The sequence below is a fragment of the Stegodyphus dumicola genome, chromosome 5 (assembly GCF_044657685.1).
Source record: "Stegodyphus dumicola isolate Sdum_Otavi_A_Nest chromosome 5, ASM4465768v1".
Lineage (NCBI taxonomy): Eukaryota > Metazoa > Arthropoda > Arachnida > Araneae > Eresidae > Stegodyphus > Stegodyphus dumicola.
In genome coordinates this window covers 195,850,901-195,875,854 of record NC_140772.1, presented here as the reverse complement: position 1 = coordinate 195,875,854, position 24,954 = coordinate 195,850,901, and the positions used below count along the sequence as shown (strand labels likewise).

Sequence of the window (24,954 nt, the reverse complement as noted above, 5' to 3'; positions counted from 1 at the left end):
ATGATTGTTTGGAAAGCGGACCTAATTTAAATCCTGATTTGCTAAAGATTATCATTAAATTCAGGGTACATTCAATTGCGTTTTGTGCCGACATTCAGCGTGCATTTTTAGAGGTAGGCTTAGCTAAAGAAGATAGGGATTTTTTAAAGTTTTTGTGGATAAATGAGGAAGGGTCAAATCTCGATCACAGTAATTCCAACTTACAAGTTCTTCAACACAATCGAGTTCCTTTCAGGGTCAAGTGCTCACCTTATTTATTAACAGCTACAGTAAGACTGCATTTAAAAAAGTATGAAAATGCCTACGAAGAGGCATGCAGTATGTTAAAAGAGCTTTACGTAGATGATTTAATTTCTGGGACAGTTAATGTAGCAAAGGCCTTACATTTAAGCAAGGACATGATTTTCATTCTTAGCGAGGCCAGTATGAATTTACGTAGATGGGTTTCAAACTCACCTGAGCTGAATGAACTATGGAAACTTAATGGAATTGACTCTCGTGAAACATCTGAAGACTCTTTGGTACCGTTGAAAGTTTTAGGTCTTATCTGGGACAATGTCAATGATAATTTGAAAATAGATGTATCTCAGTTTGAGAAGTTACAAAATCTCAAAATAACTAAACGCATCATTTTAGCAGCATGTGGTATGCTCTTTGATCCCTTAGGAATTATGAATCCATTTACTGTTCGAATTAAACTCTTAATGCAAACTATGTGGGAAAAGGGTATTCAATGGGACGAAAGTGTTCCCCTTGATACAGAATTCATATTTCAGGAATGGTTAAAAGAAGTTGAAAAAATAAAGTTTTTCGAAATTCCCAGACAGTACTTCAGTGATATGTGTTGGAAGTTTATAGAAGTTCACATATTTTCTGATGCCTGTCCCAAATGTTATGGTGCCGTAGCATATTTTAGATTTAAGAAGAAAAATAAATGTAAAACGAGTTTCATAGTGTCGAAATCCCGTTTGGCTCCATTAAAAAGGGTAACACTCCCTAGGCTTGAACTTTTGGGAACATTAATTTCTGCAAGATTAGGTTCGTATTTGCAATCGATATTTCCGCAGTTGGATAAGGGAAATATATTTTACTGGACTGATTCCCAAATTTGCATTCACTGGATCAAGGGATCTGCCAACGAGTGGAAACAATTTGTTAGAAATCGTGTGGTAGAAATCAAGGAGAAAACAATTTTAAACAACTGGTACTTTTGCAGTGGGAAGACAAACCCTGCTGATAAACTTACGAGGGGGATGGATGCTGAAGCTCTAATTAATGATAGTGATTGGTTTTCTGGGCCACCCTGGCTTTCAGAAGTAGATATTCGACATCACATAAACGAAATGAATACCGAAGCTGACTTGCAAAACGTTAGTGAAGAACGTAAATGTGTTACTTTGAAAACACTTGTGGAATCCACAGAACCGTTACTAAATCTTGAACTGTACGGAAATTTAACCAAAGTACTGGGAATAATGGCTTATGTTCTGCGCTTCGTGAACAACTGTAAATCCGTTCGTGAAAAGCAATCTGGTATGCTTACCGCCTATGAGTTACGGAAGGCTTCAGAATTTCAAAGGTGGTTAGCAAATGAAAACATAAGGTGGATATTCAATCGGCCAGCTGCTCCACATCATGGTGGTATATGGGAGGCAGCTGTTAGATCTATGAAGCTGCATCTAAAGAAATGTGTTGGAACTCAAATTTTGACTTATGAAGAGTTTCTAACTCTAATTGCACAAATTGAAGCATGCTTAAATTCGAGGCCAATAACACCAGTCTCCAGTGATCCCAATGATTTGACAGCTTTGACTCCTGGACACTTTATTATAGGGACTTCTTTAACAGCTGTTCCGGAACAAGATTTAACCGAAGTACGAGTGTCTCCATTGCAAAGATGGCAACTAACACAGCAGATGTTCCAAGGGTTTTGGAAGCGGTGGTCTAAAGAGTACCTGTGCCAACTACAGCAGCGTAGCAAATGGAGACAGCCTAGCAGAAATATTCGCCTAAATGACTTGGTTATCATTAAAGAAGATAATATGCCTTCATTACGTTGGAAACTCGGGCGAGTAATAGAAGTGTTTCCTGGAAGAGACAATAATGTCCGAGTGGTTAGACTAAAAACTGTGCACGGGGACATTAAACGTCCTATTACCAAACTGTGTCTTTTACCAGTTGAAGAACATTAACTTAAGTGTTTGGTTTATATTGAATATGTTTTATTATTATTTTCATTTCTTATTGTACTAATAATTTTATTTGTTTGTTCTAGTTTAACTCTCATAGTTAACGTTTCAATATAGTAAGATATAAGATGTTTTGCTAGAAGATTGGTAAGTGTAATATGTAATTTTATACTTTTTGAAGGTTCTTGTAAGTTTTCATTTTCTATATTTTTCATTTACTTGTTTGCATATATTGAAGATTGTATTAAGATGAATGTAATTCATCGGGGGGGGAGGGAGGGTGTTTTGGCCTCCTCGGTGATTGCGGTGATTTGTGCCCAGAGGGCGCACCGCATAAAGAGTTAGTTGCGTTACAGAACGTAAGGGAAGCGGACACGCCAAAATGTCGGGCGTATTACCGGTAATTGAGGTAATTGCATCGTATCTGTCAGGTGGCAGAAAACTAATATGATGTATCAATTCACATGCCAGGTGGCAGAATATGTCTATTATGTACATGCCAGGAGGCATAACGCTTGTAAACATGCCAAGTGGCATACGACTTGTAAATAAATTGTAAATAAATGTACAGTAAAATATCTTGGTGCAATAGATCAAGGAACAAGCATCAACAACCTTCTGATCATTTGGATACGTACAGTATTCATACAGTCATTTTCACATTTCCTCAATAATCGTTTACCAAATACAAAATAATAACTCATATAATCACAAAGATTAGAAATTAGATATTTATTAAATATAATAAACATTAAATAACATCAAAATAAAAATTTTCGGTCTTCAGTTTTTATGCACTACTTAAAATCGAATTTAAATAATAAACTGGTAAGGAGAGTGACATTTTGACATACGACAAAATAAGTAAATGAAGCAATGAATGATGACAACCACTGGCCTATATAAAGAATTAACAACAATCTACTCATGCGCGTTAGCAACTGGAAGATCATAGTTCCGATTCCCAGCGATGTGAAAGTGATTCGCCGTTTATAGTGAATCAACGCAAAATGTCAAAACGAAATTAACAGCCCTTCTGGGAAAATTGCCCCTTTGGACTAAAAGAAATTGTGTCCTTTGTTTAAGTAATTAAACAAACAAACAATACATGCCCACATTGTTAGGAAGGATTTACCACTACCAAATGAGGTAATTCAATTAATGTCCTGAATGGAAGCGTTATTCTGAAGCAATGATGATAATCATCAATTATTCAGGTAATGCTTTAGACTCACTTGTAAAATTTTATCACGTTGTCCTGGCTTGACCAGCGCACTATACTGACGATGGCTTTTCGTATATACGACGACGCTGAATTTTCAGAGGTGATTTACAGGAAAAAGGAAGAGCTTGCGGATAAGTTTCTCGTATATACAGTTTCAGAAAAAATTGTAAAACAAGCTACGTTTTCTCCTATTTCTATTGGTTAAAAATATTTCGGTTTGGGAAAAACTTCATTACGATACATTATTAGCGCAAGATACCAAAACGTTGTGTTGGCGTTACTGATCTTCGCTATTTTATTGGTAGCATTACTAATTTTTTTCGTCTGACTAGCTGACCTTGTGATATACATCACGTCGTATCGCATGTTTTAAAAATGTTGGCCTCATTAGCAAAACCTGTATTAACGGGTTAGAGTTTGTGCCTCTCTGTCGCCTTTTAAGTAGGAGGGAACGTAGGGGATTATGACATTCCTTTCGTGTGCACTCTTATCAAAAGTAGACAGGTTATCGCATCCAAATATCAACTGAGAAATCCGTGGTTCGATTCTCGGCGTGGGTTTAACTTGAATTTTCAGGTATTTCGTTCCAAAGTGACTTACAATCTTTCACTTTTGTCTCGAAATTCCTGATAATAAGAGCTATCTTAATCCTTGGACATTTACAGCGTGAAATGAGATAATTCTGTTCCTTACCGAATATTTTCAATAGCATGAAATAGTGGTCTATATATATATTACACAGCACTGTTCTAGGTATTTTCCTTGTATTTACATGGAACTAGGCTGCCTAGACGGGAAAGTAGTCAGTGACTTTGAATATCGTACTGAAGGGCCTGGAGAAGGTAAACTGTTTCTACCTTCAGAGGAGGTAACGATGGCCGTTTATTAGGTGCCTCCATAAAAAAAAAAAAAAAAATTGACTACCGCTTCTAACCTTAGTAGTGGCCAAAGCTTAAATAAAATGGCTAGCACCCGAGGGCGGAATTGAACTAGAAAAATGTAATGGGTGGTTAATTAAGTTATTAACGAGGATGCATTTCTTAAATTTAAGAAAACAAAATGCAGCATATTTTTGAATCATAGAAGCGCATATATGCATAAACCGGATAATTAAAAAATATGTGGCAAAAATGTCAGGGCAGGTAGAGAGGGGGAACGATATAAACAGATTTTGTAAATGAATATGCGCGCAAAAATAGCACACTGAAGATTGGAAAGAATTGTTGAGCGGTAGATAAATGCGTTTTCCAAGTGTAAATTGTTATTCTACGCGCGAATTTCGAGCAGTACTTATCCCTACACGCAAGTGGAGATGCATTTTATTTACAGCACTGGAATTGAAACAGAACCGTAGCTCGAAGAATAAACGAGTCCCGAGTACTTCCTTTAAGGCAACTGCTCCATTTCGGTCAATTTCTGACTCATTGATAAAACGCTTATCGGTGTCGCAAGAACTGAAGCTTTACATCAGTAGATTGTTTTACCTACCGCTCAACGGCACTCTGTGCCACTCAAGGTGACCTTTGTTTACTCACATAGAAAATTGTGATAATCTAAAGGCAGCATAAATTAAGGCATCACAGTTCCACACCAGCCATTATTTCGACATAATCAGAATAACTTCAGTCTACAAATATGAAACTTACTCCAGACTAACTATAAACTTTATCAGAACTTACTTCAAACTAATTATATCAGATAAATAAACTTTAATAGACTTCAGACCTGTGAACTTTTATGAATAGTGAACTATTTATGAACTATGAACTATTATTATATTTCAGCATATCATCAAAATCATATATTATTTATATAAAAAAATTTTGTATTTAACTCTTCTATCAAAATTTCTGTTAATATTTATATGAAATTCTGTCAATGTATGCCAAAATTATATGTACATCAAAATCAAATTTTAATAGTAATGTTATAAAATTTAATTAACATGGTCCCACTGAGTGAGCAATAAAGCTGAAAATCTTCATTGGCGGCACAACTGTTCACCCAGTAGTCTCCTGTCTCCAGTACTTACATTCCATTACAAAATTTGCTTATTTCAAACCTCTACCTGCCTGTTAATTTTTGGCCAAATATTTTTTAATCGTCCCGCTCATGTCAAGTTGTATGTTTTATGCAATATGTGGTCATATCTCCGAAATATGGAAAAGTTCTTTAGGGAGCTAGGAGAATAACTTGGGAAAAAATAATTTACTAGAGCAGATTTTGGAAAAACTACCTAATGTGCCCTGGCAAAAAATTTTCATCTATCAGCTCCAAGTTACCTGATCGTTTCAAAAAGTGACCCATTCATCCTACTTCTAAGAGATACGTAGATCTTCTAATATTTGTCGCCATGGCTAAAAATCAGTTGTAAACATACACCGCTATAAAAAATATGTATCTGAAAAGATAAATGTGTAAATTAAATTTTATAAAAGATCATACCATGGGCATACGTTTAAGGAGCTTAAGAAGAAGGTCCGCAAATTTTAAAACTCCAGACTAGCTCTATGGAGGGAAGAAATGGGTTCTGTACATCAAAAGAAGAAAGCTATCAGTTCAAATCAGCTGCTGAACACTTACAAATAATCCACATATATTATTAAGAATGAAGATTTTGATAGCCAATGCCGTCGAACTTTACAACTTATTGTTAAAATTTTACAACTTTTTAAAAATTCGCTAAGTTATCAAAAAACGCTGTAATGTCACAGTTTCCTCTTGCTAAATTAACACTTCGGGTAATTTGGCACAAAGTTCAGTTTTTGTAATAGAGAAAAGTCTCGTTAACTGGACAAGCTAACAAAAAGAATCCATTAATTCGTCATACTTGGCCTCGACTTTATTATAATTTCTTTTATTTTACCTTATTTTAGGCGTGTTTTGATTCTTGAAAAATTACTTTTGCAATGAAATATTTAGCAATGTCTTTTAACAGACATCCTTTCAGTACGGGCAAGAAGGAATGTCTTCAAGAGTCATTCTGAAGATTTCTTTGCGGAATTTACGGAAACAGAAATTTCCGTTTTGGAAAAGAGCATTTCTGCTAAATCTTCTGAATTGTACTTAATTGATATATTAGAGAGAGTGTTATCATAATGATTCCTAAATCTACAAAATCAAGCATTTTACCACTTACAATGGAAACTGTCGATGTAAAAACGCAATTATAAATTAGGAAAAATTATTATATTCTCATATCAAGGTCAGCAGTTTTGAAAAAGGTAAAGATATTTTCAATCTTCTAATAAAACTCCCAGAAAGAGATTAAGGATGCCGATTTTAAAGACGTATACTGCGCTGTTAAGTTAAAAACATCAAAAGAGATGTTAATTTCAATACTAGCTTCTCCACTGGGGGAAAAACAACTCTCAGGCGTTCGCTAAAAGGCTTGGAAACAATAAATTTCAATCAAGTAAATGATGCTCGTGCGATTTAAACAGCAGCATTAAATCTTTCTGAAATCTGTATGCGAGGAAATCAGAAGTGCTGATTGAAATGAAGCTATCAAAGCCTAAATGACGTCTTGAGTGATGCGTTAATGGACTATGAAGAAGCTCGTGGTATTTTTAAATGCAATGAAACTGGAATTACTTTATCACGCCCTTTGAAAGATGAAGTACAAGGGTGGTCATTAAAACTTCGGCAATATATAAACCCCTAGCGGCCTATCCGCTGGACCAATCGAAATGAAATTTTAGATTCTGTTACTTGACAGTAATGCGCTCGAGACTGTGATTTAAAACAATAGAGCTCTTACGGTTGCGATTACAATGAAAAAGTTCAAATTTTTGAGCAGTAAAACCTACTTTTTTCCCGGGCAAATACCAACCTTCGTAGACCATAACATATTGCATGAGGAAGATTGTTGACAATAATGACGAACGTAACATCATCTTTCAATTCTGACAAATCTGGTGGATTTGATATATATACCTTGCATTTCATGTAACTTCAAAACCAGAAATCCATTGGAGTCGGCGAGGATGAAACTGCAAAATTAAGGGAGATGAGATGAGTCTTATCTCAAAACGCTGTTTACATGTTCAAAAATTGCAAGTCCAATAAAGTTTTTTTTCCCTCCTCTTTCTTGTGTTATCACTGGTCCTTTACAATGCTCTTCTTTGTAAATGTTATACGCCGACAGTTTTCGTCATACGTGTATCATTCAAACACCATTATTATGGTTTTTAATACGCTAATCAATCTGGGCAAGAAAAAATGGGTGTTGCCATCCGAAAATTTCAATTTTGTTTCACTGTAACCATGAGAGCTCTATTGTTTTAACTCATCACAGTCTCGACCGCATACCTTCAAATAACAATATCTGAAATTTCATTTTTTATGGTTGAGCGGACAGGCAGCTACGCGTTTATATATGGGTCATATCAACAGTTTTTTTTTTTTTTTCATTACCACCTATAGCGATGAAAAACACAACAAAGAAAGGCTTACATGTATGTTCTGAGCATGACTCAAATGACATAAAATATTCTCGTTTATATGCTTAGCAAAACTTTAACAATGCAGTGGATGTAGGAACAGACAAGGTCACATATAACGATACATAAGCATATTCAAGAAAGATTTAAAAATTTCTCGAAATGATCACCTTCTGCATGAAAGCAAAAAGGTAAAACAACTGTCAGTCACTGAGAAGGCATAGTGTCATACCAAACGGCAAATGATTCAATATTTTTTTTCTCCTAACAGTAAAGCACCCTCACAGTACCTTAAACACACCATACTATTTTATATTACTTTACAAATCATTCGTGTTCGTGGAATTCAACAAAACGAGAGGGGATCCTGACAAAATAGAAATTTTTGCAATTTAAGCTCATTAAAATCTGTGGCGGCAGCGCACATTCTCACTGTGACGTCAGAATCACCTGCGACATCAAAACAAAAGGACTGGAACTGAGAAACATAACCTCTGAAAGGTCCTGGATTGTCTGCTCACGTATTTCCCCAGATAATAAAGTAGATAATTCTTTATTATGCTATAAATTATTTATTTATTATGACTGAATTTAGGTTGCCATATGGGATGAGAATAAAGCTTCGAATGATTTTACTACATGGTTCAATATTTGTAGACTGTCGTACATTGAGCTGCTACTTTGAGGATTACATGTGTATCATCCTTCCTGCATCAAAATCAAAAACTATGCTCCTGCTGATGACGGTGATGATACATTTCTTTTGCAGTATTCGAAATGAAATCATATACGTTCTAATTTCACTAAACAGACTTCATTTTTTGTGATGGCGATTATGCGTACTTAATGTTAAATGCTATATGATGTTTTTGCATGTTTTCCTACTGGTTAATATTTCAAAGCAATCTGGTGCATAAAATTAAAAATCCATTTTGAAACATAAAATTAGGAGTCTTGATAGTTCCTATTAGCTTAAGAATCAGAAATATTTTCTCATTCTTTTTTTTTTTTACCCTAATTCGCGTGTCATACATATATATGATTATACATGTTTTCCTTATTTGTAGAGAATAGCCTTGATAGACTTGATTTTATGTGGGAGCGATTGTGCGTACCTTATTTTAAATGCTATGTGAAGTACTTGCATGTTTTCCTACTGGTTCATATTTCAAAGCAATTTGGTGCATAAAATTAAAAATCCAGTTTGAAGCATAAAATTCCTATTAGCTTAAGAATGTCAAATTATTTCTCATTCTTATTTTTTTACCCTAATTTGCGTGTTATACGTATATATGATTATACATTTTTATTTATTAGTAGAGGAAAATTCAATTTCGTAGCTTCCAGACAGATTGCTAAGATTCGAATATCAACTAATAACGTTCAAAATTAAGCCTTCAGTAGGCGAACAGGGTCTAACTAAATTAAAAACTTCTCTTTAAATACTATCTATTTCTATCTCATTTAAATACGCGCGAACTAGAATTAGAATGATGCATCAGTTCTAAGTAGCAGTGTCATCCGTCTCCCTAAAGGGCGGTGAAGAAATTAAGTGTGAAAATATTCTGACTGTAACACCCTTTTCTGAGAAATCTTTTCACATGCTAAATTAACATGGAGGGCATAAGACATTACGTTTGCTAATTGATTACTATTAAAAATTAACAGTGCCATTTTTACAGCTGAACCTTCAACAGGAAAAAAGGAAAAAGATTAATTGCCTATTAAATCATAGAAACATTCCTCCTCTCCGTATCCTGACTTCAGATTATTAGAGAAGGAAACCTTTCATCTAAATATGACTTCAAAAGCGGTCTGGGTTTGTAAATAGTTTATGATTAAACTGTGATCTTTTTTCTATAGTTACTTGTAATCTTCAATAATTATATCTAATAAACAAAAGAGCGTTGAGCTATGGATGATATTAAATCTCAACCACTGACTAGGACAACTTAAAACTTCAATCAAGGTCGCTTTCAAAGAAATGAATAAAGCTCTGAAAGTTATGCCCTCTTGATAGTACTTGTATATGGTACAATTATGCGTGTCTATTCATTCATTAAATTTACAAGTCATACATATAAAAGATTTCTCTTTGAGAGCACCTTATTTCATAACCTGAATATACTGCACATATTCCTTTGACAATTTGCATTTAAATTTTAAATTGCATTTTTCTCTACTAATGCGACCCAGAAATTAATCATATAGCACGTTCAGTAGCATCATGTGGTGGCCAAAAAGTTCTGAACTATATGATCATGTGACAAAACAAATACACTTCAACTAATAACAAACAATCGCCCACTACTACACGTATTTCAAATGTGCGATTCTGTTTCCTTTATTTACAAAAATAAATATCAAGAATTGTAAAGCTAATACCACTTTCTTAATGGTTAGCTTCTACCCCTTACAGCTGTAGGCATCTTCTCGAATAATTCTTTTACCAATTATAACCATTATCTCTCAAAGTTTCTTTCTTTAAGTAAGGAAAATAATTCAAAACCTGCAACATGAGCAGAGCTTTATTTTCACAAGAAACTATATTTATAATATTCGCAAGCCAAATCTCAGGGCAGATACTTTATTCTCTCTTTCTATTTACGGACAATCAAAAGAACCATTTTTTAACAAATTTTTTAACGAGGTTGCTATACGTTAATGATTTAACCTTTAAATTTTTAAATGCTCTCCGCTGCTTATGTCAAAATAAGTAAACTTCTAGCAGTAAACTCCACTTATATTGTAAAACTGTGCAATCCATGGCTTTAATTAAAACTTTAAAAGTTATTCTGCTAGAAGGTTGTCAATTTGAATTTCGAATGTATAAAATGTGACAATCTATAGTAAAAAAATATTTATATAAAAATCTGAAAGCTTCCACATTTTACATCACGCCCAAAGGGACTTTTTTTAACCTTTTGTGTGTTACCTTTATTTATTAGATGTTTTTAGCACTTAAACCATAAAATTCAATTCAACAGCAATATCGCAAAATAATTTTTAAATGAGCATATCTTTAGAATTTCCGATACACAGTTTCGCGCGCTGGAGGTATTTTTTTTCCATTCAGTGTTGCCATTGTTTGCTTTGAAATCGTTAAGTTTGTTAATCAAAAATTCGTTGTTAATAAAATATTCGTTGAAATGTTACAAAATATGAGATCGATAATAAAACAAATTTCAAATTCCAAATTAGAGCTTCCGGATGCCCATATTCGGTAGAAGATTACATTATTCAAAATTTGATGGCTCTAGGTACCGTTGTTTTATCATAATGCGAGAAACATACATGCATATATGCAGATTCTTCATTATTTAAATTCTTTAAATATAACACTGGGCGATAATATGTGGTGGCAACAATTTGAAAAATGAAATGACATTTAAAGTTTTCAACGCAAACGAAATTGATAGCCCTTCTGATATAACGTCCTTTGGGCTAAAAAGAAAAAGTAATTCTAAATCTTCATTCGAAATTTTCTAACCCTGAAATACGAGTAGTATAAAGACATTCACGTATAAAAACGCAACAATCAAAAGAATTCGCTCATTTTAAATATAAGAGCATCAGCGGAAGAAAATACGCGAAACGATATTTTACCGCATTTCCGATATTCCCGTCACTTACCTTGATAAAGAATGATAATCTAGGACGTTACGTTGCCCAGCGACATCACTGAGAACCATAAATTGCAAATATGACTTGCAGTTTACCGAGGCAAGCGTCGGTGAGATGTTTTCGTTTTGCGAAAGCGTTTCCCGATAAGCATTTCGACACCTCTGTCGGCAGCCATGACATTTACTGCAGAGGGCAGCCGAGACGCGCAATCACGTTATTTTCCTACAATACGTGTCGGAAAACAAAGACACTACGAAATTTTCTCTGCAGGATTTATATATTCGTCGCCTGAAAATGAACTTTCTTCGGAAAACTAGGACTCATGACTTCTTTAATATTAACCGTGAAATCTTATGTTTGTAAATTCTTCATGAACTCCGGCACATTTCAAATATATAAAACCAGTCACACGAGACGTGCAAATTATCAAAATTAATTCGGATTACAGGCCAAATGGATATTCGGAAAGTTCGAATACCTAAGTTGTTCTTTCATACAAATACGAGCTTTTATTTTTTTAATTTATTGTATTTTATTTTACGAGTTATAGATAATTAAAAATATACCTTTACCTACATCAAACAAATACAAAGTACACCTATTTTAGCAAAACTATACAATGAATTTACTTTTATTTCACTAAACCCACATTCCCATTTTAGTTAAAATAAAACAATGAATAAGCCTAAACAAAACTTTATGCTGATAAGCTAAATATAAACTAGGAAATTAATTTTTATTCATGTGAAACAATACACATATACATAAAAACTATATATATTCATTTAAAATCAAGCTAAGATGACATTTATGAGCAGTGGAATTAATAATGTTAAAAATTGTAAATATGTAATTAAAATGATTCCTTACAATCTAAATGAATTTAAAAATTAAATAATCCGAAAGCTTTCAGATTTTATATTATGCCCAAATGAGATTTTCTACAGTGTTGCTACTGCTCGCTTTGAAATCGTTGAGTTTCCTAATCATACTATGTTATTCAAAATTTGATGATTCTATATACCGTTGTTTTTTCAAAATGCGAGAAACATACATACATTCAAAGTAGATTCTTCATAATTTAGTTTCTTTAAATATAAAACACGGCGATAACATTTGGTGATAACAATTTGAAAAGTGATTCAATTCAAAATCCCCTTTTGAGACTAAAAGCCCTTCTGGCCTAAAAATGGTGGTTCTACTTCGCTACGGAAATGATCGAAACTGTGGACTATCTCAATGTCATGTATATATTCATCTAAATTATTTAATAATTTCTTAAGCATATGCAGTTATATTTCGAACTATTTAGAGAAATGAAGCGTTTAAAATATACACATATACTAAATTAACAACGAGCTTGATTTTACTCGATTCAGAAAGAAAAATAAACTATTTGGATAACTGGACTTCTGACAGCAATGTGAGCGATAACTAAACACTCAGAAAAATATAAGACTGCAGCTATTCGAGATTTAAAGTTAAATATTGTACAGTATTTGACCATTTACATGGTACACTATTAGTTTCCAATATATACCCATAATGTACATGATTTAATGTTACAATGAAGCAAATCAAAATGCGCTTTAATGCTTATTTCACCAAACAAATGTAACAATTTCAAAAATAAAATCCGTAATTTGAAATTTCATTTAAATATTACTAATTTTTGTCACAGTGAAGTTGAAAACAGTTGAAAGAACTCATTTTATAATACATGTTATTAGAGACAAAACAGCTGTCAATCGTCTTGCACCCCATTCTCAATTAACAAGTTTTGACTTTACGTGCAAGGTTAGGCTCATTTTGAGAAAAAACTCCAAAATGTAATCAATGGATGATGTAGTTCCGAGCTTAGATATCCAGATTTAATCAAAATCTCCATGTAGAAATTTCTCCTAGCGATGGCCCTCCTCGATCTCAGCAAATCCCGTGGCCAAATGCTGGAAATTGGCTTTAAAAGGAAAACACAGACTACTTGAAATCAGTAATCTCTCTTAGATTAAAGGGCGGCTACCATCTGATTGGAAAACAGCCACGGTTATCCCAATAAAAAAAAACAGGGCAAGAAAACTAACTCGCCTGAAAACTTCAGATCTATTGCACTTACTGGTGTAGCATGTAGATATCAATACAAATGTAATAGCATGTTGATAATGGAGAAAATGATCTTAATTTGAGTTCAATCTTATTTGGACAGCAACAATTTAGTGCCTAGCGAGCTATAGGGCTTTACAAGGAGACACAGCACTACAGATAAGATGCCGTATTTCTTCCAAACCATAAAATACGGCCAAAATCTTAAACCTATCCATTATTCTGTGGCTGCTCTATTAGACCTAACGGAAGCCTTCGACAGAGTTGAGTTTTGAGGCGTAACTGATTATAAACCTACATAACACTTTAAGTATTCGAGGCAATGCACTGACTTGGATATCAGACTTTTACAGCATAGATATATCAAAGCGAACGTCAACAAAACACTTTTAAGTCCAAAAATTATGAACTTAGCTGAGGAGTCTCTCAGGGATCAGTCCTTTGGCCTACACGTTTCGCTATTTATTTGGCTAGCGTAGAGACGGTTCCTTCTTCTGGAATTAAACTGGCACGTTTGCAGATAGCATTGTTCTCTGGTGCTGTGGCACTATACTGACAAAATCGAATCAAGACTTAATGACTGTCTGGCGGATCTGTCAAACTTTGCAACAAAACTAAAGCTCAGTTTTATCCAACTATAATACATCAGTTGTCTCCTTCTTCACTACCAGATAGCACCTACAAAGATATCAGCCAAAATTAGATAATCAGAAGCTTATTCATAAAAAGCAGCCCAAATATTCTCAGTTGACGAATACTGGTAGATCTGCATAAAGGTGTCTCTATGCTTAGACGGACTTCCTATGTTATCGTTTTAAGTTTTCTTAAAAATGACCTATATATTTCTTAAAAATGGCCTATATATTTCTTAAAAATACCCTATTTTGCTCTGTTGCAGTCCTTGCTTTTTTTCCCGCTATGTTCCATAATCAGCCCGATCAAAATATGCGAATCTGAAAATCAATATGCAAAAGCCTGTTTATATAGCATTAAGCCAATTGTACGGGAAACTTTCTATGGACTTTCTGATTGTATGAAGCAGTGTCCATGATTAAAAGACTTCTTCGTAATATGGTAACCGGTGATATTTTTAACCGATGTCCTTTAAGTTCCACCAAGAAATATCTAGTATTTCTCGATATTACTGGAAGGCATATGAGGGTCAGATACTCTTACAGCTATATATATCATCAATTACAATTATCCAATTACAATACCCATTACAGTTACACAGGGACGGTGCAATATGTCTCAAAATTGTCACCAAGTTTGGCAACATTTGGCGATATCTCGCAAAATTTGGCGAAGATAATAGTCGCTGAAACTATCGCCCGTTTCTCAATGTTAAATAGACTTGCCTTTGTATTTTTACTTTTCTGGCAAGCTTCGCTTCTTTAGATTCATGTTACGTTGAAAAAATTACTACAATTTCACTAAAATTATTTGCATATGTACAAAATTCCTAATACTATCATTAGTCACAGACTATGAAAAGGAGAAATCGTTACTTAAAAAACAAAACATTACTAGCTATGAGTTTTTCATCTATATTAACACAAAGCTTTCCTTGAGTGAGTTTTGACTTTTGTGTGTGTGTTTTTTGTGTGTGAATGAATTTTAAGGACTACCGCTATTTGAAAGAGTCTTCTGTCGTAAAGTTTTATTTTCATTTACTATAAATATCAATATTGCAGTTATTTAACTTTAACAAATACCTTTGCTTAAATATAAAGGAATAAAATGAAATCGGAGTTGCTCCATCTAGTGAGTTACGATAATAAAACTGAATTACAATAACCATTTTATGTCACGAATCTCAATTAATTGGAGTTCTACAGCGTTTTCAATATTCACTGCAAAAGCTTTTGGCACTTATCCAGCATTTTTTCCTTAACTATAATATGGAATTAATGAAATCTCATGAATGTGATGAGCGCTTATGTACCGTTTTCATAAAATATGAAACAAAAGCTAATACAAAAAAGAAAGCAAAGGATTTGATTAACATAAATTTCAAATATAGATCCGGATTACACGAAAACGCTTTTCTTATCTTTTAATTTCCAATTCAAAGTCATGGTAAGGAACTTTACACTCATGCTTTTCCCCGCATTGTTGATGGTGAATGAGGAATAAAAAAAATTCGTTCCAGTGCGTGAACAACAAGGGTAACTGTAATGAATTTTTTTATTCTTAACTCTTTTCTCCTGGCTTTATCTGTAAAATGCACCCTGAAGTTTATGATTATTTTGAAGTTAAAAAAATCTACATAACCCACAGTTTATTTTATTTATGTTACAGATGCTTTTTGTTTGCTTTCCTTTACTGCATCAAAATGGACAGCCAATGGAAAAGTACGAATCTCTTGTTCTGTTTCCCCTGGCTCAGTACATAATTCATTATTTGTTATCTTGTATCACAGTAGTTGGGGCTTGTGAAAGACATCTCCGATTAGCACTTTGGCAAGAATACATAACATCCATAATTTAGTTGTTCCTGTAAACACATTTTGTTCTACATGCACGTACGATTAAAAGAAAGCATTCAATGATTTAAAATGATCCCAAGTGTAAGCTGAAATTCTGAATATTTATATATTTTACAGCACCTGCCGTTAAGTGAGGGTATAGAAAGAGATTTATAAATCAAATTTGAAAGGTAATAATATTCAGACAGACAGTAGGATTATAATAGAAATACAATATAAATTATGGAAAACAACATATTGGTGACGATGACAGTGAAACTGCAAACCTTTTGCCATGACAGCACAAAACAGTCAGTTGTTATACCTTAAACAAACATCGTTACTTCCCTGAAATGAAATGCCTAGCTTAATGCTTTCATATTTCCCAGAATATTTTAAAAACCTTGGCTGTCTCATTATGCTAATATAGTAAATTAGCAATAATCAGGGCCTAATTTTGGATTAGGTTCACAAGACCCAAAGTTTCAGGGAGGCGCACATCATCCTCTAAGGTTTTATAATAATCCTAAATGTTTCTTCATAAAAAAAAATGAAAATTAATTGCTCGAGATACATAAAAGATTCTCGTATTCACAATCTGGCTCTGTAATTCCCCCTCCCCACCTTCCTTTTTCAAAACGGAATCTAACACTGTGAGTAGAGCACTACTTCATCATCTGGAAGAAAACCTCTTAACGCGTAGTCGCTTTTTCAATTCTAAGGATGCCCAAATGTCTCACGTCACTATATGTCTAGGCTACATCAAGGGGAATCTAGTGCCGAAAGATCTATTTCAGACAGTCCTGGCAACATTACAGCAACAAAATGCGGCAGGTTATCTTGGAACAAAAATTAAAAAAATCACTATTTTTGAAGAAAACCAGGATACTCTTCAAACGTCTTCCTATACATGTTTTCAGTACGTTAACATAACAGTCACTGGCCACTGTGCTCATGACTGTGCAATGTTGGCATCCATGACATCCGTAATGAATAGCTTGTCTGAACATGATTCGTCAAACACTCACGTATTTTCACTTTGAAGTGCCTCTGCTATTGAACTGCTGAAAAATGGCTGCATGTTTTATCACCATCTGCACACTGTAACATTTCATGCGTTTCATTTCGATTCTTTCAAGTTTAACAAAATCCTCATTGCTTCATCGCGTCTTCCTCACCCGCCTTGGCAAAACGTAGCAGTTACTTTCACTTATTCCTACCTATTTCTGAAGACCATGGTTGCCAAACAGCAGGTTCAAGCACCTCAGTGACAAAACCCAGTACACCTTATTGACAAACCAGTACCAAAGACATGTCTAATTTCGAAAAAAGAAAGAAAGTAGTCTGAAAACACTTCAGTCAGCCTTTGTAAAAAAGGATTAGAATTCAAAAGGTACTATTTTTTCGCCAGCTTGCTTGTAGAAATATTTAGATATTTCCTTATTCTCTGAAAGATCTGAAACAACAATAACACCAAAAGAAACCTGAATAATTCGCCCATTAATGATTTAAACACAAGATTTTACTTCTGGGCCTTTGCGTATCTTAAAATTCAGGTTTAAAATGGTTATGAATAGGTTACGTCAAACTTATGAAGACGCCATCATACAGAAAAGGTCTAAGATCCTTCAGTTACAGTATCCTAAATTAAACCCATTTTCAAAAGACCCATATGATATGTTAATTCAAACATAAAGCACTGATATTATATTACCTGTGATGTATGCAATAAAATAAAAGGCAATTAGATACCAATCCGGCTACCAGAAAATAATCTTTAAGTGGAGAAATATTCCTTTAAATTTTTATACTCATGGTTCAAAAAGTTGTAGAAACAACAGTAACTTCTACTCAAAACTTGAAAGTTGGATGTTTTGACCCTTTGTTTTGCCAAGAGGCAGATTTAGTGTTTTATTAGTTTTCCAATGGAGGAGTGGTCATGTCAGTCATTACCTTCCCATGCCAGTCATTCCCTAACGAACCCTTAAATTTCTTGTAGAGTTTCTGCAACCCTACCATGATTAGCTTAAGAAATATACAAAACTTCAATAAATGTTATCATTTAATTAATAACACAGCATTGCCTGATAACATTAATGATGGAATTTAAAATTATAGTTAAAATATTTTTAATAAAAACAATTTTCAGTAAGTTCAAACATATAGTCTACCTGCTCTATTTACCGAAAATTTAATGCATGAATGATCTTTATGAGGCACTTATTATTTATTCCCAGGGAAAGTTTCGTGGCGGATCAAGTCTTTTTCAGACACCGATTCGTATATCTTAGTGAACTCCACCTCACTCAAACTAGTCCTATGGGCAAGACTTAGGGTCAGTGTTTTTTGTTTATCTTCACTTTCGACGAATTTGTTCCGCCTAATATGCAGTCGAGCCTAAAGGGTAGTTGAGTGATCTTGATTTCCTTAGTACACGGTAATGTAATTTCCAAAAATTCTCCTAACCTCTCTTCCTAGATTCATCTATCATATTCTTTTTACATTCCGGGCATGTTCATCTCAGTTGGCCAGTTTCAATCTTTGTTTCCGAAAGGAAAAATCTTGTTTTCTAAATATAATGATCCATATAAACATGCCATCTACACCAAACGAATGATGCTTTCAGTTAAAATTTAGCGGTTATCAAATGGTTAATAAAATAATACAATAAGCGTGAATTATGTCGGAAAATCAACAACAGATATTTTAGGGTGGCGCATATTTTTACATAGTATTTTCTACTATTACTACTAATTTAATTAAAAAATAAAACACTTTAGGGCCAGAAAATAAATTTCTAGCTACTTAAAATAATAATGTGTGTTGTGTTGTTGCGACGTACGTCAGCTGTCTGATAGTACCATCAGAACAAAGCACCGAAATTTATCGTGGCAAAGAGAGCAAGACTGCACCTGCCGTTGGCAAGAGCTTTGAGCACCATGCACTCAGTTTCGCCCAATTTTGATCGAGAGCACTCCGGGGGGGGGCGGGTCGACGGTTTCTCACCCCTTTTCCTCTACCACCAACCTCTCGAGAGGACGTTCGGCTAGATATATATTTAGATGCCGCAAAGACACTATACGTTTGAAAACATCCATGCCTTCTTCGGGGTCCGAACTTGGGGCCTTTGGTACCACATTAGGATCTCTACCGTCTGGGCGGTAAATAATAATGTAAAGCCTCTGAATGAATGATCTACTGAAAGCAATTGTTTTTTTAAAACACGAAAATTGAATCACTAAGTAAAATCGCTTACTGTAATGTATCTTGCTTTCATTCAGCTAAAATTATCACGGGTGTATTATTTTTTCTTCGCGCATATAAATATGACAAGACAGGCAAAAGTGATATTGTTCCCTCTAAAAATACTAAACAGCCATCTATAAAATACCAGAAGGAGGCGCAGGCCGACCCACCTAACCAAACAAGTTGGTCTTATGGTCATAACAGGCCACACCACAATATAATATAAAGTAGCATTGCCACTAACTTATACATCGTGGCGTGACCTGTTATGACCATAAGACCAACTTGTTTGGTTAGGTGGGTATTTGTTCCCTCCTTTCTGCATTCTTTCATGATGTAACGGTTGCACAGCTCGTATTTGAGGGATCCAGAGTCCCGTCGAGGGCACTGCGGATTTCTTCGATTTCCTTTTTTCGAAATTCTAAAATGACTCTACAGTAGCGCCCGAATTAATAGGTGGTGGATGATGATTCCTCACCACCAGGATTTGGCGACTGGGCCCCCTAATCCCCAGTCGTGGGAGTATATAAGGTATTTTCTCCCTCCTTTCTGCATGTTTTCGTGGTGTAACGGTAGCACACTCGGCGTGTATTCGAGAGGCCCAAGTTCGAGTCCAGGTGAGGACACTGCACATTTTTTGCGTCTCCCAGTTTAAAAAATACCTAGTGTCTCTACAAATATTATCACTGATTCTCTTGTGACGATGCAGCCATACATGCATTTAATACAAATCATATGTATTAAAAAAATATGTATGATTTATTATTTTTTCACAGTTCATTTGCAATTTTTTTATCTTTCTGTCGCTACGTTAGTCTAAACCTACAGAAGCAGGCTATACAAGAGTTATTACTCTATACCAGGCGTGTCAAACTCAGTACCTTTAGAGGGTCAAATACTCACGACTTTACAATGGTGCGGGTCGCGCGATTGTAAAATCAAAGAAGCTATTTTTATTACGATTAGAGTATCAAGATCATGTCATATAAAGTTAACATTCTCAAGCAGTTTTAAATAGATGAATTAATTCAATTTTAGATGAAAATTAAAATCATCTTGTTATCTAGATATCGAACAAAACTGAATGAGTTCTTGAGATTCTTATTTTGTTCGTCATAACTGGAAAAGTTTCTCAGAAGTTAAAAAGATTATAGGAGATATTCATGCCAAATTCAGTAATAGTCTATAGTAAACGTCAGCAGATTAGCAGTCACTTTACCAGAGATTAATGACCTGACCTACTCAATAACTTCTGGAATACATCTCTGAATTTCCGCTTTTGTAGGTTGTAAGGACTATGCTAATTTTATTAAGAGTTAAATTTTGAGTTAAAATTCTTTCCTATCCAGTTCTTAACTTCAACTTACTACTTCCGGCCAGAACGTAGTTTTAGATTCACGTCTGAATACATAATGAGGAAGAGCGGTATTTAACCGCGTAGTTCTACTTGCTGAGTTAGAGAGAATCAGAGATTCTGATTAGCGCGCGTCCGCCTTTTTGGCTACTCTCTCTCACAGCTGTTATTACGCTCGGCCGTACTGAGGCCCTTGATAGCTTCGCAGTCAGTTAGCGTTAAGGGCCAACTCGGTTAGAATCTTGATAGCTTCGGCTATATCTCTTTAGTTTAGTTTACTTCTTAGCCTCTTAATTTCAAGCCCAAGCGTCGGTTTTTATTGTACACTCCAAGACGGAGTTCTGTTAAATCTTATTTGAATAATAATGGGTTATTTACCCTTCCATCTTGTTCTTTCTTGTCACACGAACTCAAGCGATTACTCACTTATCAGTTCTTAAGGGTCTTCAGTTTCTACAGTAATCTTACTGTGAGAAATCCCACAAGTTTTTGTCATTAATTCCTTAGGTGGAAGCGCAAGCTGAAAGAAATTCCTAACTATCCTTTCCCACAAATTCCAAACCAGTTCATGAGATGCAGTCTTGCCACAGTATCAAAAAGAAGCTTAATTTCAATATTTAAACCTAAATTAAAATCTTACAGCTTTAATATCCGACAAAAAGAGACAGACCCTCTCGCCTATTTTTTTCATTTTACTTTTGCTTAAATGAAAATATTATAATCTCTATAACCTAATAGAAAGGCCTACTGGCGGCCGAGGGATAAAATCGCTGAACACTGGTAGTTCGACTTGGCTTCGTTTCCAGGCACATGGGCTGTCTGATGGGAGTATTCGTAGTTTTCCCCATGCGTGACATGAATATAAGGAAATTTCCCTTAAAAATTCTACCACGGAGGCATCCCTTGCCTTAAGCACAATACCTACCAAATACAAAGCAAACTAAATTAAGCGCAATGGAAAAGGTTAAAGTAAAACATGAAGGCTATCCGCCTAACAGAATGGATGCTTTCCAGAGGAGTTTCTGAGGTAAACGGATTCATATTTACTTCATGTCTGGGGAAAAATCAAGAAAGGTCTACGCGGCCAGCCCGTTCGCTGGTATTTGAATCCACATTAAATTACCAGTATTCAGGGGTCTTATCCACTTATCCAGTACAATGAACAAAATTGAACAAACAGAAGCTTAGTAATGACGTGAATAGAGTTTCGTTCTAATAGAATAAAAAAATTACAGATTTCTAAAGATTCTTACTACTTGCATGACAAATAAGAAATACATGCAAAAATAACACAAATTAATTAAAGATCTTAGCGATTAAATTAATAATAAACAGCGGATCAAAAGATAATAATTTTGATGACGAATCGATGCATAACGTACATAATACTTCAAAATGTATTAAAAAATAAGATAAATAAAAAAATTCAAAAACTATTAATTAAATATTACGCGAAGCATAAAAAATATACAACATATTTTAAATACAATTCGTAGATTTGTAATCATTTCTTTCTTTTGAATATTTTCCTAAGAAAATATGAAAAATGAAGTATTTAAAATGAAAGTACCAGCATACTTTGATAACCCATTTTCTGGGTCAGATAGTTAAATTGAAAATCTCTATTGAGCTTTTTAACTAGAATGAAAATCTAAAATATTAATTAATATACAGCTCTTAAAAATGTCTAAGAGAATTATAAAAGTCATAAAAAATAAGTGTTACTTACCCAATAAATTTAATTCAGTTGTTCTTTTAATACTTATCAGTTGCACTGAAAAATTATTCTAAAAACACACAATAATCCGAAGTGAAAACAGTTTCAGAAAAGTGAAAAGAAAAAACTATGTCCTACTGCCAGTTTGTTTTTCGTCCTCTGGCGCAGAATTTTTTTTTTCACTGTCCACCAGATAAACAAGTTATGAACACCAAACTTAAGTAACGTACACTGTTTTAAATATGAGAACCATTAAAGGAGCTCGCTTATCAAAAATCTTTTTATCTAATTTTCTACGGAATGCATTTTTGTCCGCTACAGACGGGGAGGGCGCACTTCGCCGAGTGCCAATTCTCTAGATTTCCGGTGGCACCGAGTCACATAAAATGCGGCCGACAAATCAAATTCACTTTCATATGGGTGCATTCCTTATACACACATTGGGAAAAGTACAAGCGCTCCTCACACCCGCTTCACATTCTTGTCTACGGATTGGATTGAAGTGGAGGAAAGAAAATTAACTAAATTAGAAAAAATATCCCATTACATGGACGAATTCCGCAGCTGAAATACGTAAGGATCACTAACGGTTACTCAAGCTGCGACTACTACAGATCTTCTGGCAACCTGGAACGGAACTCTAGCTTTGCACTGACGTCAGTCGTGACGTTGCCCGCAGAACGCCTACATCGTCCGCTAGAGGGTGGTGTGGTATATTTATTTCTCATCGACCGGTCTTTTTCCGGCGATAATAAAGCATTTTGTTTCGATTAAAGGGAGACAGATTACTCCCTCCTCGGTTTCTTCCATAATTACCGTTGCAGATAAACTGTTAGCGTCCGGGTTGTATTAACCATTAAAAACCAAAACTAGCCGTTTAAAAATAAATGATGGTTCCGATTATTTAAAGAAAGCAGAATAAATGCTTCTTTTAAAGAGAGGATTCTGCTCGACATAATAGTTATTGAATTATTTATTCTCTTTTATTTTTATTTCTCGTGATTGCATCTTTTACGATCGCCCGATAATGATGCGTTTTTAATGGATAATCATTTCTGTTGTATTTATTTACAACTGCCCAGATAATCTTCACTGGCTGCATTGTCTGCAACATATGTTATAAAAGGAAATAAATGTTACTAATCTGAAATCTGCTATATGAGTTTCAAATGAAGGTGTATTAAGCACATAATACATTTATCAAAAGAAGACAACATTGGCACCAAAGCTAAAGGCACGAATCTGCGAAATTGTTGTTTCGAGCAAAACATACTTAAATGTTGGAAAATTTGTTAAAGGATGGAGAAAATCGATTTATGGTTTTTACATAATTATTCTCTTCTGTTCTTCTTAGTAAATATTTAGTAGTGTATAAATTTATTAATTTTAGCTTTAATCCTCTGTCAAGTCGAAAAACAATCTATGAGGTACATTTAAAGATAAATAGCAAAAAATTCATATCCTTGTTTTTGCCGAAGCTACACTGCTGGCAATTACAATTGCCATACCATGAAGAATTCGTGCAGCAAACGTTAAATATGAGCGAAAGGTACTTTACTGTAATATAGAAATGCTAAGCATTCGAGCGTATGCGCAAAGTAGGTATGTGTAATGCCATCCACACTGTACATAAATGAGAAGGCACGGCGGGTTTCTCACTTGGAAATCGCATTCGAGCGTTGATGTTTATGTAAACGTCGTGGAATGCCTCGTGTAAGAAGGAGAAAGTCCTACCTGCACGTGTTGGAATTCGACCGTGGCAGGATCATGGTCTATCGAGACTGCGGTTTATCGTTGTGCAATATTGTTACTCATGGTGGTCGAGGTAAAGCGAATTAAAATTAATGGGTCCAGGAGGGCCAAACTGAATATCATGCAGGATCCCAGAGGTCGTCTCTAACGCTTGAGGATAGTTATGTTGTCCTTTCGGCCTTGCGGCATCGTGCAGCATAGTCAGAAGTTGGACTATCCATTTCGGAAATGATTCAAAGAACCGATTCACTTTACTGAATTTACTCCGATTCTAGAAAGCGGAGTTGTAACTCTTTCACAATTCACGAAGAGCTCTTGTCGGAAGCGTGCCAAGAATAGAGATCTACTGTTCGTTCACAAACTAATCAATTTTACCAGTTTTGAAGAAAAAAAAAAAAAAAAGAAAAACGAGAGCGGGGAGGGGAAAAAATTATCTTTCTATGTTAAAAATGAATTTAATTTTTACCATTTCCCAACTGCTTGAAAATGTTTTATCTAGAATTTTATTACCATTTCTGTGTAGAGAGGGGGTTTTAGGGAACCTGAAAGCTACAATGGAAATCAGTTCAGGGAGTTGGCATTTGGTTCAGCTCTTCCGACCTCACTCCTTTTTCCATTCTTTTCGCTCTTCGCTCCAACCTCGCTAATCTGTTTTGATCTCATTGCTGTTTCTGTTATTCCAGATATCTTTCCGCTCTTCGCTTCATCCTCTCTAACCGCTCTTCATTACCTGTCATTCCAGATATTTTTCAGCAAGGTTACTGTTAGTGAGTGGTGAGTTATAAAATACAGCCGATTCATTTCAGTGAGCTAACCATTCCGATCCGATCCCATAAAA

At 34.7% G+C, this 24,954-nt stretch overlaps 1 protein-coding gene across 4 annotated transcripts in view; it reads right to left on the bottom strand.

The window, feature by feature from the left end:
* LOC118196809 (uncharacterized) overlaps positions 1–22,987 on the bottom strand; it is a 151,751-nt gene extending 128,764 nt beyond the window's left edge. For 3 of the 4 annotated variants that reach the window (XM_085817514.1, XM_085817516.1, XM_085817515.1), the window contains exon 1: positions 22,377–22,987. The gene's annotated coding sequence lies outside the window, so the exon portion shown is untranslated. The remainder of the gene's footprint in view (positions 1–22,376) is intronic. The other variant, XM_085817517.1, reaches the window with a different exon arrangement.
* Positions 22,988–24,954: the final 1,967 nt, after the last annotated feature.